Source organism: Cebidichthys violaceus, unplaced genomic scaffold (genome assembly GCF_023349555.1).
Source record: "Cebidichthys violaceus isolate CVI_PGR_0920_01 unplaced genomic scaffold, fCebVio1.0.p SCAF_3, whole genome shotgun sequence".
NCBI classification, from domain to species: Eukaryota; Metazoa; Chordata; class Actinopteri; order Perciformes; family Stichaeidae; genus Cebidichthys; species Cebidichthys violaceus.
In genome coordinates, this window is record NW_027176483.1 from 299,235 (window position 1) to 314,494 (window position 15,260).

Here is a 15,260-nt window from a genome sequence, read left to right on the forward strand (position 1 = left end):
GCTGCAGCTCTTCTTCTCCTCTGTTGGTAATGATGCTCCAGAGGCTTCTCCTCAGCCTCCTGCGTGATGGAGTAATGGCTCGGAAAAGCTCCGATGACTCTTTCATCATCGCCCAGTCGAGACCCCCAGTAGGCCTGAAACCCACTCCTTTATCATATCAAAAAGTTATGTTCACAATTTGCATGAACAAAGTTGAATATTCAGGGAGTGTTCTCCTCCTATTCTCCACGGTGCCGACTCTTTTGTGAAGGTTTTCACATGAAAGGAGCGCTCGTTTGTTTTCCCCCAAGTAATCCATAAATTAGCTTAGCCCGCGGGGCAAATGTCCAGAGGTTACTTAAAGACAGTATGTTTAATTAATTGGAAAACACTCTTTTTAATAGTTATTATCCGAGTATGAAACGCAATCCTTGTTATCTGTGCTCAAGCATAATTACCACCCGTGGGACTCCTGTATTAAGAAGTGAGGAGACGCAGCGAGACTCTTAACAACAACACAAGAGATGAAGGAAGAACCGGTTCATGAAGTCTTCACTGTCACAGTAATCACAGCTAACTGGTGACTCTTCAACATCACTTTTAAATGTCTGTCTATCTACCAAACATGTAGTTACTGCGAGCATCGAGGACGCCTTCTGCTGAGAGGCACCAGTTAACTCGGCCGCTGGATGAAGTGAACCTTCTGATCTGAATGCTGTAGTTTGAGTTGAAACAAGCAGACATTTAGTTTTAAATTAACTCTTCTAACGTTGACAACATGAGTTCATATATTTATATTAAATCAGAAATGAGTTGAAATAAAGTTTCATTAAATTATAAAATGTCTTTAATGTCTCAGGAACAGGAAGACTCCGTAGTTTAAAGGCTCAACAGAGTATGTTCTGACATCTTTGGATTGACTGTGGTCTTGATCAGTTATCTAGATGGTTCTGTTTCTGACTGATGGACTAGTCTCTCACAAACGTCAAACCTGGATGTCTCTCAGACTCAATGAGGGTTCAGGTTTCATCAAACCGGTGGCTCTGATTTAGTTTGTAAATCAAATACTCATTATGTATTAAATATTATGTTTTATATAACCTGATGAAGGTGTTCTGATAAATCTCATTCCAGACCTGAGGAAGACTATTGAGGAAGACTACTGTACAATGGAGGAAGATTTCCCAGAATCCTCTCTGGACGATGAGCTTCAGTGCTCCAAAACTGAAGATCTGCGTTCACTGCAAGACCTGAACCTGGACACACACCAGGATTCTCAGATTCCCAAACTGGACCTTCACTGTGGTCAAGACCAGGATCAGGGTCAAGATCAAGATCCACCTCCGGACCAGCTGGAGGGGCAGGAAGTAAACCAGAATCCAGTAGGACGTGGCAGAGCTTCAGTTGAGGATCTGTCCCAAGCTCAGCAGAGCCAGAGCCAGAGCCAGGACCAGGACCAGGACCAGAGAGCTGATCAGCACCCGTACCTGGACCAGGACCAGGACCTTCAACCAGCCAATGAGCAGGCAGCTGTGGAGTCAGGTGGCAGCGTCCCAGCGCTGGTGATCACTCAGGCGGAGGAGGTTGGTGTCTTCGTCTCTTTGTCTTCGTCTCTTTGTTCTTTGTTTTAAACGATGTCTCTGATCAAGTTCAAAGCCGACGTCCTGTCAGCTCTTCTTCATCAGTCTGACACGTCGTCTTCTTCTTTCTGTTTCTTCATGTTGCGCTCAGGGTTTGTGGGTTTGGAGCAGTAATTATTCCACACGTCACTTTGTGGTTTAAGATGTTTTTGTTCACCGTGAACTGTTTTAAATATTCTGATTTCTAGAGAGAACGAATTGTGAAATGATCACTTTCATCACGGACCTCCTGCATTTTAAACCTCCACTTCATTCTTATAGTGATTCATATCACAGTATTGTGAACGTCTCTGAGTTCTGGACATTTGGTCAAATAACGTAAGACTTTCTTTAATGATCAGATTATTTAATAATCTAAATAATAGTTTCAAAAAGATGATCTAAATGGATGCAGCAGAACCAGAGATTCCCCTTTTTTTGTCAGAACCTGGCGCCTACGTTACCCACAATGCAATGACAGTTGTGTTGTGGATTGCTGTGTGCTATGCTAGCTAGCAGCTAATGTGTCTCACATCGCTCTACCTCCAGTTACAGAGATGATCTATAACAAAGATGATTGTTACACACAATGGTTTGAATCCGCCTCTCTTCCTCACTTCCTGTTACATTTGCATAATGTATTTGTAACAGTAGATATTTACACAGCTAACAGCTACCATTAGCATAAAGAACATAATTTATTAATGAGTCATAATCTGTCTCCTAAAGGAAACTAGGAGACACAGAAACAGGAAGCTGTTCTCTGAGGCTTCACATATGGGATCAAGATATATATTTAACAGACAAGTTGTGTTTTAAATCATGTTCATAAATCAGAATCAGCTGCTTTACAGATCGCTTGTTGTTTAAAATCACTTCAGTGGTCTGACAAACTATATATTTAATATATATTATATATATATATATATATATTTAATATATATATATTAAATATATATTATATATCTATATATATAGATAGATATTAAATATATATATAATATATATTTAATATCTATATATATATATTATATATCTATATTATATATATTATATATATATAGATAGATATTAAATATATATTATATATCTATATATAGATATTAAATATATATAGATATTAAATATACATTAAATATATATTATATATCTATATATAGATATTAAACTGTGAAGGTGGTGATTTTAAAGCTGACATGTGAGGTCACATGACCTCTTAAACGTCTCCATGCGGTCCGATCTTTTATAAGTTATAAAGAGTTTTGTGCAGCGGTAACAACAGACAGTAATAACTCCTCCAGCTCAGAGAGGTGAACGTGTGAGAGTCTCATGTCTCATCCAAACCTCCTCATCACTTTCCTCTGAACGTCTCCACTTCACTGATGTGAGTTATGAGGATCCTGATATCATGCATGAAGATATTTACCCCTCAGAAGAATTCAGATCAGTCCGTCCCTCAGACGGCGACATGGGGAACTAATGTGAATGTATGAGCGTCTGATCAACAGTTTACATCACTGGAGGTCATCACACTGCTCTGGTCCTCAAACATGAAGACGTTTGTCTTATTGTGATGAAGATCCACCTGGAACCAGAATAGGGACGGTGTGGTCACATAGTTTTGTGTCTGGACTGAACCTCCAGAAACATTTAGGTTAACAACATTTTTCATGCTTCTTAAGTGTGGTTTGATTTAAATACGAGCGTAAACAACGTAACAAACCTCACTAATACATTTAATGTCCTAGTGAGTACATTAAATGATGAACTAATGAACCTTTAATGATTAACGAAGACAAGTATCAGTGGATTAATGGAGAATACAATGAACCAAAGATCAGTAGGACGTTCGTGATGTTTGTAATCAAAGGTGGATTCTTAATGAGGAAAGTGTTCCACTAGAGGCTTCATTCATTGTTCTCTTCTTCTTCTTCTGTAGAATAACGAGGAGCTTGTTCGTGTGTGCTGGTGACTTTTCTTGCTTTCTAGCGAGTGGTATGTTAGCTGTAGATCTGCTCTGCTGGAGGACACTTTACTGAGTGAACACATGAAGAGAATATATTCAGACTAAAGAGAAACGTGTCCTCAGCCTCCATTACAGAAGGGATTTAAAGTCCTGATCCTCCTGGCTGGTGACACATGTTGGAGAGCTGAGTCCTTCCTCTTAAACATCACAGCTCACTGACAACTCTTCCTCAGTGAGTCCTGCATGTGTTTCAGGTGACAGTCAGCAGAACCAATTAAAGGCTCCACGTCGCGTTGCACCGAGGTCTTCCTCACCGTACGTACAGCAGAGACAAGCTGCTCGTTAAACATCAAACACTCACTCATCTGATTGGTAATTAAAACCCATCACAGCTTGTTTTTATGTTTCTGTGAAGCTTCACTTACATATTCATGTTAAAGTAAAAAGATGGAGAAAGACCTGAATCATGTTCATTAATCTCAACATGAAGACAAACATATACAAGAAGAGTGCAACATGTAAGACAACCTTCATCACTACGTTTGAATAGAAAACAAGCAAACTACAAAACATCACGTCTCCTCCTACATGACTCAGAGCAATTATTTATACAAAGTACATGTCAAATACTTCAGCTCATTAGTCTTATTAATATAACAGAAAGCTTCCTTTGAAGGTACAGCTCAGCTACGTCCAACTGCTCAGGTAGAAACATCAGTGATTCCCTACAGAGAACCACTTCACACATGTTGGCAAACTTCCACTTCATGGTACGAATCCCCTCGCTTTCAGCACCAGGTACTGTTATCTATTTGTTTTCCCCTGCAGTGTAGTGTACAGTGTAGAGTATGAAGTGTACAGTGTAGAGTATGAAGTTATCGTTGTGTATTGCATAGTCTATGGTATAGAGTACGTAGTGTACAGTGCACACTGTATTGTATTTAGTATGTTGACGTGTGTTTTGTATTTACTGTTCAGCGTTGCCTACATAATGTACAGCGCAACGCACGGCGTAGTGTATATAATGTAGGGTGTAGTGTACATAGTGTACGATGTAGTGTACATAATTTACGGTGTAGTGTATATAATGTACAGTGTAGTGTACGTAATGTACAGTATAGTGCACGTAATGTGCGGTGTAGTGTACATAGTGTACATAATGTACGGTGTAGTGTACGTAGTGTCTGTAGTGTATATAATGTATGGTGTAGTGTGCATAGTGTACAGTGTACAGTGTAGTGAACATAATGTATGGTGTAGTGTGCGTAGTGTACGGTGTAGTGAACATAATGTACGGTGTAGTGAACGTAATGTACGGTGTAGTGAACATAATGTACGGTGTAGTGTGCGTAGTGTACGGTGTAGTGAACATAATGTACGGTGTAGTGTGCGTTGTGTACGGTGTAGTGAACATAATGTACGGTGTAGTGTGCGTTGTGTACGGTGTAGTAAACATGATGTACGGTGTAGTGAACGTAATGTACGGTGTTGTGAACATAATGTACGGTGTAGTGTATGTAGTGTACGGTGTAGTGAACGTAGTGTACGGTGTAGTGAACATAATGTACGGTGTAGTGAACATAATGTACGGTGTAGTGAACGTAATGTACGGTGTAGTGAACATAATGTATGGTGTAGTGAACATAATGTGCGGTGTAGTGTACGGTGTAGTGAACATAATGTACGGTGTAGTGTACGTAGTGTACGGTGTAGTGAACATAATGTACGGTGTAGTGAACATAATGTACGGTGTAGTGAACGTAGTGTACGGTGTAGTGAACATAATGTACGGTGTAGTGAACGTAATGTACGGTGTAGTGAACATAATGTACGGTGTAGTGAACGTAATGTACGGTGTAGTGAACATAATGTATGGTGTAGTGAACATAATGTGCGGTGTAGTGTACGGTGTAGTGAACATAATGTTAACTGCACAACCAGTAAGATCTGATGACGTCATTCTGCTTTGTTTGTTGCAGCCAGAGTGCATTTATGGAACAATGTGTGTTTGTTTTTAGGACAACTTGCCGGACAAATGGGACATTTTTCGGACTATTGGGTTTTCTGAATGACGGCATGGCTTCCTATGACAAAGGCTGACTGCTTTACTGTTTGTGATAAGCTAACGTTAAGCTAAACATGATCTGGACCAGACTCTGTTCTGTTTCTGTTGTATAGGTTGTTCTTTTGTTTTCTGGTTCTGTTTATGAATGATAATGAATTCAGTATTCCTATAAATACTTAGCGCTGTAGTCCAGGCTGTCCGCTGTAATAAAAGGTGTAGCGACAGTTTATTGTGTGTTTTCTGCCGTAAACCTCATGACACCAGAGACACACTCAACAAGCCGAGCTTCACCGCTGAACAAGTGGAGCGGTGTAAACCTGTAAACCTCCATGTGATGATCACATCTGAATTAAGAGCCAAGCAGGAACCTCCTGTGAAGTGCAAAGTAGAGTCATTGTTATTTACAGTAGCAGTGATGTCCAAATAATTAGCTGAAATCAAAATGAGAGCTGTGACGTGTGTGTGTGTGTATGTGTGTGTGTGTGTGTGTGTGTGTGTATGTGTGTACAGTAGTGACTGCAGGTATAATGAGCTCTCCTGGGACTCCCGTCCTGAACACTTAGAGGCTGATCTGGGCTCTGTGAGATGTTAAACTGCTGCTGATGTCTGAGGCCTAATTGTAGTCAACAGGCCGAGGCGGCCCGCTCGTTGTGAAGATGAACGCCACCTTCAGGGAGGCGGGCGGACATTTTGTTGAGTTGTAAACACTCTCTCATATGCTAATTCAGAGGCGTTTGAGGGACAGCGGTGAGGATTGGAAGTGATGTGTGCAGGTTTGTGTTGTGTGGAGTTCATTATGAGCAAGTGTGTGTTGTGTTTCACACTCTGCTGCAGGGAGGAAGCTGTGTCTGCTTCATCAGCTTCATCTCCAGAGCAACGGGAGTTTAGCTTCAGAGATTATTACGAAAAACAGAAATGTGAATATTGCAAAAAGTTTTAAGAAAAGAGACATTGAGACTGCAGCACTTCTTCAATAAAAAGATTGATTTATTCATAAATATCAGCATCCTTTTGACTCAGAGCAGCAACATGACTTGTTGTGTATTCAGATACTCACAGCTGTTTGTTGAGTTTCAGTGAAACACTCTGGTAAACACTGACAGTGAATGTGTGGGGCTTTTATTGTGAAAGGTGAGGACAGAAGGGAAAAGTCTTGTGTTTGTTTTCATGTCTGTCAGTGAAAAATAATCTGTCCTTTAAATCTCCCGTCCTTCCTTCACTCCTTCACTGCTTCCTTCCTTCACTTATTAACTCCTTCACTCCTTCACTCCTTCACTCCTTCCCTTCTTCCCTCCTTCCCTTCTTCCCTCCTTCACTCCTTCCCTCCTTCACTCCTTCCCTCCTTCCTTCCTTCCTTCACTCCTTCACTCCTTCCCTCCTTCCCTCCTTCACTCCTTCCCTCCTTCACTCCTTCACTCCTTCCTTCCTTCACTCCTTCACTCCTTCCGTCCTTCACTCCTTCCTTCCTTCACTCCTTCACTCCTTCCCTCCTTCACTCATTCACTCCTTCACTTCCTCCCGTGTGTTCTCCAGTCTCTGAGACCGGCTTCAGTCGGACCAGCGAGGACTCCAGAACCACAGAGACCTGCAGACCCGGTCCCTCTAGATCCCAGTCTGAGCCCCGACGGAGGAGACATGTCCTGCTCCGACCTCCTGTCTCTGAGGAGCGACTCTGTGTCTCTGAGCGCCTCCAGGACGGTGAGAAGATCTTCAGATTAGATATTCAACCTTATTGATTGTGAATGTTGTGAACATCTGGAGACGAACACAACTGGAGGATCATAAAGGTCTCCTTCTTCAGAGCTGCACAACAGATATCACATCTCATTAAATCTCATTAAATCTCATTGAATCATATAAAATTGCATTAAATCTCATTGAATCATATAAAATCTCATTAAATCTCATTAAATCTCATTGAATCATATAAAATCTCATTAAATCTCATTAAATCTTATTAAATCTCATTAAGTCTCATTAAATCTTATTAAATCTCATTAAATTTTATTAAATCTCATTAAATCTCATTAAATCTTATTAAATCTCATTAAATCTTATTAAATCTCATTAAATCTTAATAGATCAATAGCATCAATTATTGTTTCAAAGTTTCAGGGACTGATGTAAACGTAGAAGTAATATTTGTAATATAAGTGTCCACTTTATTAGGTACAGCTAGCTGACACTAAGTCTAATAAAACCTGCAGTAAAGCCTCGCTGGTTTAAATGGGGGTGGACAAAATAACAGAAACACCTGTCAGTATAACAGCTGCTTCCTTTAAAGTGTGCTGAAGTAGAATCGACACAGCGGAACATTGTCAGACTGGAACAATGATAATGGAATATGAATCATAATGACATGACGTGGAGGTGGTCTGCTCTCTGAGACCTCGTTCACTCGTGAATCACAGAAGCTCTCTGAGAAGAAATGAAGGAATCACAGACATGACCTCCATCTTGTGGAGATGAACCCGGTGAAGTGAACAACACGTCCATGTTGGGCTGCAGCGCTCCGAGTCTCATCATCGGCCTCTTTATGGAGGTCGGGGGGGAAATGGAGCGTAATCATAATTCCTTTGACCTCCGGTGACCCCGACATGGAGGAGCGCCGCTCCTCCAGAACGTGGTTTTCATCAAACAATGAGAGCTTTCTGCTCTCTGAGCCACACGCCCGTAACGCCGCTATCTCCCTCCGCTCTCATTACTCGTCCTCCTACATCTCGATTAATATGTAAATGAGATGTTTCAGTACTTACATCATCGCTCAGGTTGTTCTCTCCCTTCACTACAGACGTTCACTGCTGAAGAAAACCGTCAAGATTCATAATAAACACGGTCAAATAGATCAAGAGAGACGATAAAAGAGTTTAAAACCCAAATAGAATAACAAACAAATCCATAAATCACTTTAATCAACAGACTGAACCGTGACGCTCACTCACAACTATTATTGATCATTTACATTGTCTCTGAACGGCGCTAACAGAGCTAACAGTGCTAACTGTCTAACAGTGCTAACAGAGCTAACAGAGCTAACAGAGCTAACAGTGCTGACAGAGCTAACAGAGCTAACAGTGCTAACAGAGCTAACAGTGCAAACTGTCTAACAGTGCTAACAGAGCTAACAGAGCTAACAGTGCTAACTGCCTAACAGTGCTAACAGAGCTAACAGTGCTGACAGAGCTAACAGAGCTAACAGAGCTAACAGTGCTAACAGAGCTAACAGAGCTAACAGTGCTGACAGAGCTAACAGAGCTAACAGAGCTAACAGTGCTGACAGAGCTGACAGAGCTAACAGTGCTGACAGAGCTAACAGTGCTAACAGAGCTAACAGTGCTGACAGAGCTAACAGTGTGTGAAACTTTTTATCAGTTTTATAAATGAAACGATCTGATAGATTTTGTACTGAAGGTGAAACATTTCCTGTCATGTGACTAGATCCAGAGTCAGAGCACACACTCACACTCACTCACACACACTCACACAGACACACATAGACACACACACAGACACACTCACGCACACATGATGAGGTGTAATTAAAGAGGAAGTCCCGCTCCCGCGTTGTATTGACTCACACAAGTGACTGATACAACAACACAAAAGTACAGCGAGAGTAGTACTTATATATCACTATATAACAGTACTTTAAAGTAATAATACTACGAGTAAAAGTCCTGCATTGAAATGTAGTATGATCATTAGTATATACTTAAAGTATTTTGTTATCTCACTGATGCATTAATGTGTTCATCACTTTCACGTTGCAGCTGAATTCAAATAGAACTTTATTTCTTCTGATGTGGACAGGATGTTAACATGTTCATAATGAAGCTTCTGATTCCAGATGTTTGATGAGTCTCTGAGAGTTAACCTCTGGGGATCAGGAGCGGCTCTGTTCTGGAGCTTTATTCTGTCTCATTACTGCTGATAACAATAATAATAACAATAATAACAATATTAATATCAGAGGAGCTGAGAACAAACAGGATTCATTCTAATGAAGAACAATCACAGCTTTCATTTCCTCTTCATCTGTTTCTGGAGACAAAGCAACAACAAGAGACTCAATGAAGCGGTCACAAAGTCCTGACTCCTCCTTCTCCTTCATCATCTTCTCCTTCTCCTTCATCATCTTCTTCTTCTTCTTCTTCTCCTTCTCCTTCTCCTTCTCCTCCTCCTCCTCCTCCTTCATCATCTTCTCCTTCTTCTTCTTCTTCTTCTTCTTCTCTTTCTCCTTCTCCTTCTCTTTCTCCTTCTCATTCTCCTTCTCCTCCTCCTCCTTCTTCTTCTTCTTCTTCCTCCTCCTCCTCAGTAAACATCCATCATAACACCAGGAGTTTCTTCCTGTTGTGTTGGAGGAAGCAGAGTTTCATCATTATTACCCATGATTCTTAACGTTTGAGGTCTGTCACAGACAACAATACGTATGACATCATAGCTTTTATTAACCATAGCACCATATAAGGACATTCTGCCTCATACATCCTGAACTGAAGATCCATGAATGAGGTCTGTGATATTTAACAGATCTCATTTAAAATGATTCATCATATTAATGAAAGTCAACTTAACCTGAACATTTCAATATCACTGTTTTTAAATTAGCACTTTACCTGAACACTAAATCACTGTGAATCACCGTTACTCATTGTTACTCACCGTTACTCACCGTGAATCACCGTTACTCATTGTTACTCACCATTACTCACCGTGAATCACCGTTACTCATTGTTACTCACCGTGAATCACCGTTACTCACCGTGAATCACTGTTACTTATGTTACTCATGTTACTCACCGCTACTCACCGTGAATCACCGTTACTCACCGTTACTCACCGTTACTCACCGTTACTCACCGTTACTCAATCACCGTTGCTCACGTTACTCACCGTTACTCATGTTACTCATGTTACTCACCGTTACTCACCGTTACTCACCGTGAATCACCGTTACTCATGTTACTCACCGTTACTCAATCACCGTTACTCATGTTACTCACCGTTACTCACTGTTACTCACCGTGAATCACCGTTACTCACGTTACTCACCGTTACTCACCGTTACTCACCGTTACTCACCGTTACTCACCGTTACTCATGTTACTCATCGTTACTCACCGTTACTCACCGTTACTCACCGTGAATCACCGTGAATCACCGTTACTCAATGATAGGAGGAGAAAAGAGTTCATGAGATTCAGAGTAGGTATTAATGTCAATAAGATGTGAAATATTGTTTTGAGTTCTAGCTGTCAGATAAATATATAATTCAATATTTATTTTGTTTGTAAAGCAGCATAGAATAATAATCAAGTAAAGTGCAAGTACCTCAGTTGTACTAAAGTAAATGTACCTGCCAAAGTGTAGTACTCAGAGTTATACTGTCAGATTTTAGTGAACGTTGATACTGAAGTTATTAATAATTTCATGTTTGTTTGTTTTTCAGAGTGAAGAAGACGACAGCAGGAGTGTTGCTGCCTCTTCTGTCATGGTGAGTGTGTGTGTGTGTGTGTGTGTGTGTGTGTGTGAAAGCTTGTTTTAATGATCGATGATGGTGCTTCTATGATAAAGCGTTCTGTGCTTTGATGGTATGAACTTTAAATCGCTCAAAGATAAAGTGTCTTTACCGGTCTCTGTGAGGACACCTGGTCCACCCTGTCCCTCTCTCAGCTCTGTGTGGTGTCCTGCATAGATAAAGTGTCTTTACCTGTCTCTGTGAGGACACCTGGTGTCTCTCAGCTCTGTGTGGTGTCCGGCTGAAGGACAGCCTCCCTCTGAGTGTAATTAACAGGCAGGTGTATCAGGTAAACAGTGAGGACGGCCCGGCAGGCCTCTGATTAAAGGCCTGGCTGGTGCTTCAGCACCCTGCTGCACAATAAACACCACTAATGGCATTGGGACCCCCCCCCCCCCCCCCCCCCCCAGCACGCCACGGCTAGAGGACAACAAGGACAACGGTTTGTGGTGGAAAATACCAGCACATGATGAAATATTAAAGGAGCATGTATTTATGAGTATTAAATACTAATAATAATAATAATAATAATATAGTATGAAGGCGTGAAGGTTTTATGATGGATGTTAGCAGTGACACAGAGTCACAACCTTCCTACATTATAAAGACCAAATGTTTAGACCTGTGCTCATATGTCTCAGACACTGAGGACAAAAGAAGAGCTGAGTCATCCAATGAGACGCTGCTCAAAGCTTCCACACAACAGAGCATGTTGTAGCAAGAAACCACAAACATGGTGAAGGACACCAAAGAGACTTCAAACATCTACAAAGAGACTCAAAACCATCTCTAAGATAACCAAAACAAACTCTAAGAGACCCAAAACCACCTCTAGGAGACTCAAAACAAACTCTAAGAGAACCAAAACAAACTCTAAGACACTCAAAACAAACTCTAAGAGACTCAAAACAAACTATAAGAGATTCAAAACCACCTTTTTGAGACTCAAACGACAGCAAACAGATTCAACTGTTTCCAGTTGACCTCAGAAAGAAAAGACTTTCATCCAGCAAAGAAAAAGAATCGGACTCAACCAATCATCAACAACAGGTTCTGAAATGTGAAGCTGGTTCTGAAGAGCCTTAAAACTGTATTCTCTCTCATCAAAGTTCTTTGTAACAAAAATGTCTTCGGTTGTTCTTAGCCACGCCCTCTTGTGTCACTTCTGGTTCCAAAACAACCCAAGATGGCGACCACCAAGAAACAAGACGGTGGAAACCAAACCGGTGGAAGTTCTTCCTTATGGAGCTGGAGGAACGATGTTTCCTAGAATATTATTTTAAGGCTGAAACCAAACCAGTGAAGTAACATTCCAACCATCACTATTTCTCCTCCCAGTCCCTGTTCCACAGGGTGCAGCTGGATCCAGTGGAGAAGCTGTGGTTGAGGAGCTCAGCTGTGGGGAACATGTTGGCCCAGCGTCAGCTGCTGGCTCAGGATCCCAGTCTGGTGCTGAAGAAGGTCTGGTTCAAACCATTTACCTCTACGTTAACGTTTCTCTGAGTAAAGGCTAAATATAGACGACTAATAGAGCCACATTAATGTTAAAAAAAGACTTGTTTTCACGTCGTGAAGCCAGGAGGTCCGGGTGAAGTTTGTTCTGTCAGAGCTGCTGAAAGAAGAGAATGAAGAAAGTAGAAGAAGTCGACAGTTCATCACAACAGAAGTGATGAGAAGTCTTTTTATTTCATCTAACGTCTCTTCTCTTCTGCTCTCCTCAGGATTTCGTCTCTGTGAGTAAAACATCTTTTATTTCTTTATAAGCCCAGAATCACAAATACAATGCAATACAAATACCAGCTCAAACTGAGCTCACACGGCCGATACCTTGATGCTACTTATGCTTTATATTACTGTAAATATGTATTATTTATGCTACTTATTTATTGATATTACTAATAATTGATTAGTAAATATAAGAAGAACCTGTATTGGTCTCCAGATGGACAGAAATAGTGCAGATAACTACTAAGAGGTGTATGAAACTAAAATAGGACGATCATAAATAAGAGTTCTTTATTGAACAGCTGTTGTTGATGATGGAATATGACTGATCTGATTGGTCGCTGTGACGGTTGATCAGCTGATGTGAAGATAAAGAGCAGCGAACACGTCGCTGAGCTTCTTACTGGAGTGAATCACAGTGATCTGGAGATGAGAGGATGAGGAGGATGAGAGGATGAGGAGGATGAGGAGGATGAGAGGATGAAGAGGATGAGGAGGATGAGGAGGATGGGAGGATGAGGAGGATGAGGAGGATGAAGAGGATGAGGAGGATGAAGAGGATGAGGAGGATGAGGAGGATGAGGAGGATGAGGAAGATGAGGAGGATGAGAGGATGAGGAGGATGAGGAGGATGGGAGGATGAGGAGGATGAGGAGGATGGGAGGATGAGGAGGATGAAGAGGATGAGGAGGATGAGGAGGATGAAGAGGATGAGGAGGATGAGGAGGATGAGGAGGATGAGGAAGATGAGGAGGATGAGAGGATGAGGAGGATGAGGAGGATGGGAGGATGAGGAGGATGAGAGGATGAGGAGGATGAGGAGGATGAGGAGGATGAGAGGATGAGGAAGACGAACGGCGAGTCGCCCCCCCATCCTCACGAACACTCTACTGCTTTTATAAAACATGAAGACTTTATTTTACAAACCGAGCTCTAAAGAACAGATACATTTATTTAACATTAATATTCTACCAGACAACATGTGAATCATAAGGAAACGTGTGTTTAATGGTTATTAATCATTATATTATATATCAAACACATTATTAATGCAATTCATTGACAATAAGAATCATCTGTAGTACTGCAGGTATTGTCCTTTAACTGAGTGTAAGTAATACATATATACATATATACATATACATATATACATATATATATATACATATATATATATATTTATATATATATTTATATGTATATGTATATGTAACTTAAGGGCCATATTTTGTGTGTGAGATGACAGAGTTAAAGTATTCTTTGTGTCTTTGTCTCCGCCTCTTGGTGGACTGACGACCTCGTGTGACGTGGACATCGTGTACATGGAGGGGGTGAGTTGTCTTTAACGCTGATCATCTGAACACAGGAGGAGAACCAGGACACAACAACACTCACTTCTGCCTCAATTAGCTCCGCCTGTCTGTGTGTGTGTGTGTGTGTGTGTGTGTGTGTCTGTGTGTGTGTGTGTATATGCGTGTGTGCGTGTTAATGCAGTTCATGTAAATAGGATTCATACAGACGTCCAATTCTCTGGCATGTTTGTGTGCAGAAGCAGCAGAAAGGCGAGTCGTCGTCTGACAGCTCTGCTAAACACGGTCCTACATACACAACTACTGCACCTCTCGTCATGTTGATGTTAGCAGCACGGATGGTTTCTGAACGGGTCTACGGGGCACGAGGCCCCCGGGGGCCCAAAGTGTGACGGGGCCCTTGAACGTCAGGTAGAAGGGACATTAAAGGATATTTCCACAAAGAAACACAAAACGACCACAAAACAACCTCAATATGATTATAATACGACTACAAAACAATCACGTTGTTTCAAAACGACGTCTCTTTGTGTTTGTTTTGTTTCTTTGTGTTTGTTGTGTGTCCCTCTCATTCTGGGGGTCTTGGTCCTATGAAGGAGGGATGGGGGGCCTTCTTCATGTCTGTGCCCCGGGGCCCGTCGTCTCATAATCCGGCCATGATTAGCGGTCGGACGCTGCAGCAGGATGTAGAATTCATGCTCGTTAGGGACGGGTGCGATCGGAGCGGCCCGGCAGCCCAGACAATGGGGATGTGTAATGATATTGTAATTACATGGTAATTAATATTTGAGCAAACAGTCCGCCTGAAGGGAAGCAGCCGGCTCCTTGGCAGATGGGAGGAACTGATCATCACACAATCAGCCAGGAGATCTTTGAGTCCACCGTCTCCACCGTGTGCTTTTACTTTCCTTCAAGACTGATTTCACAGTTTAGTGGTGAGAATCTGAAAATTGGTCTTCAGGGGGATGAAGTGTTATTGTCCTCATTCAGAGAGTCAACCTGAGATCCGTCTCCTGGAGTCGCAGCATATGTTCTTCAGATTCATTGTCAAATCAAAGTGTGATTCTACACAAATAAA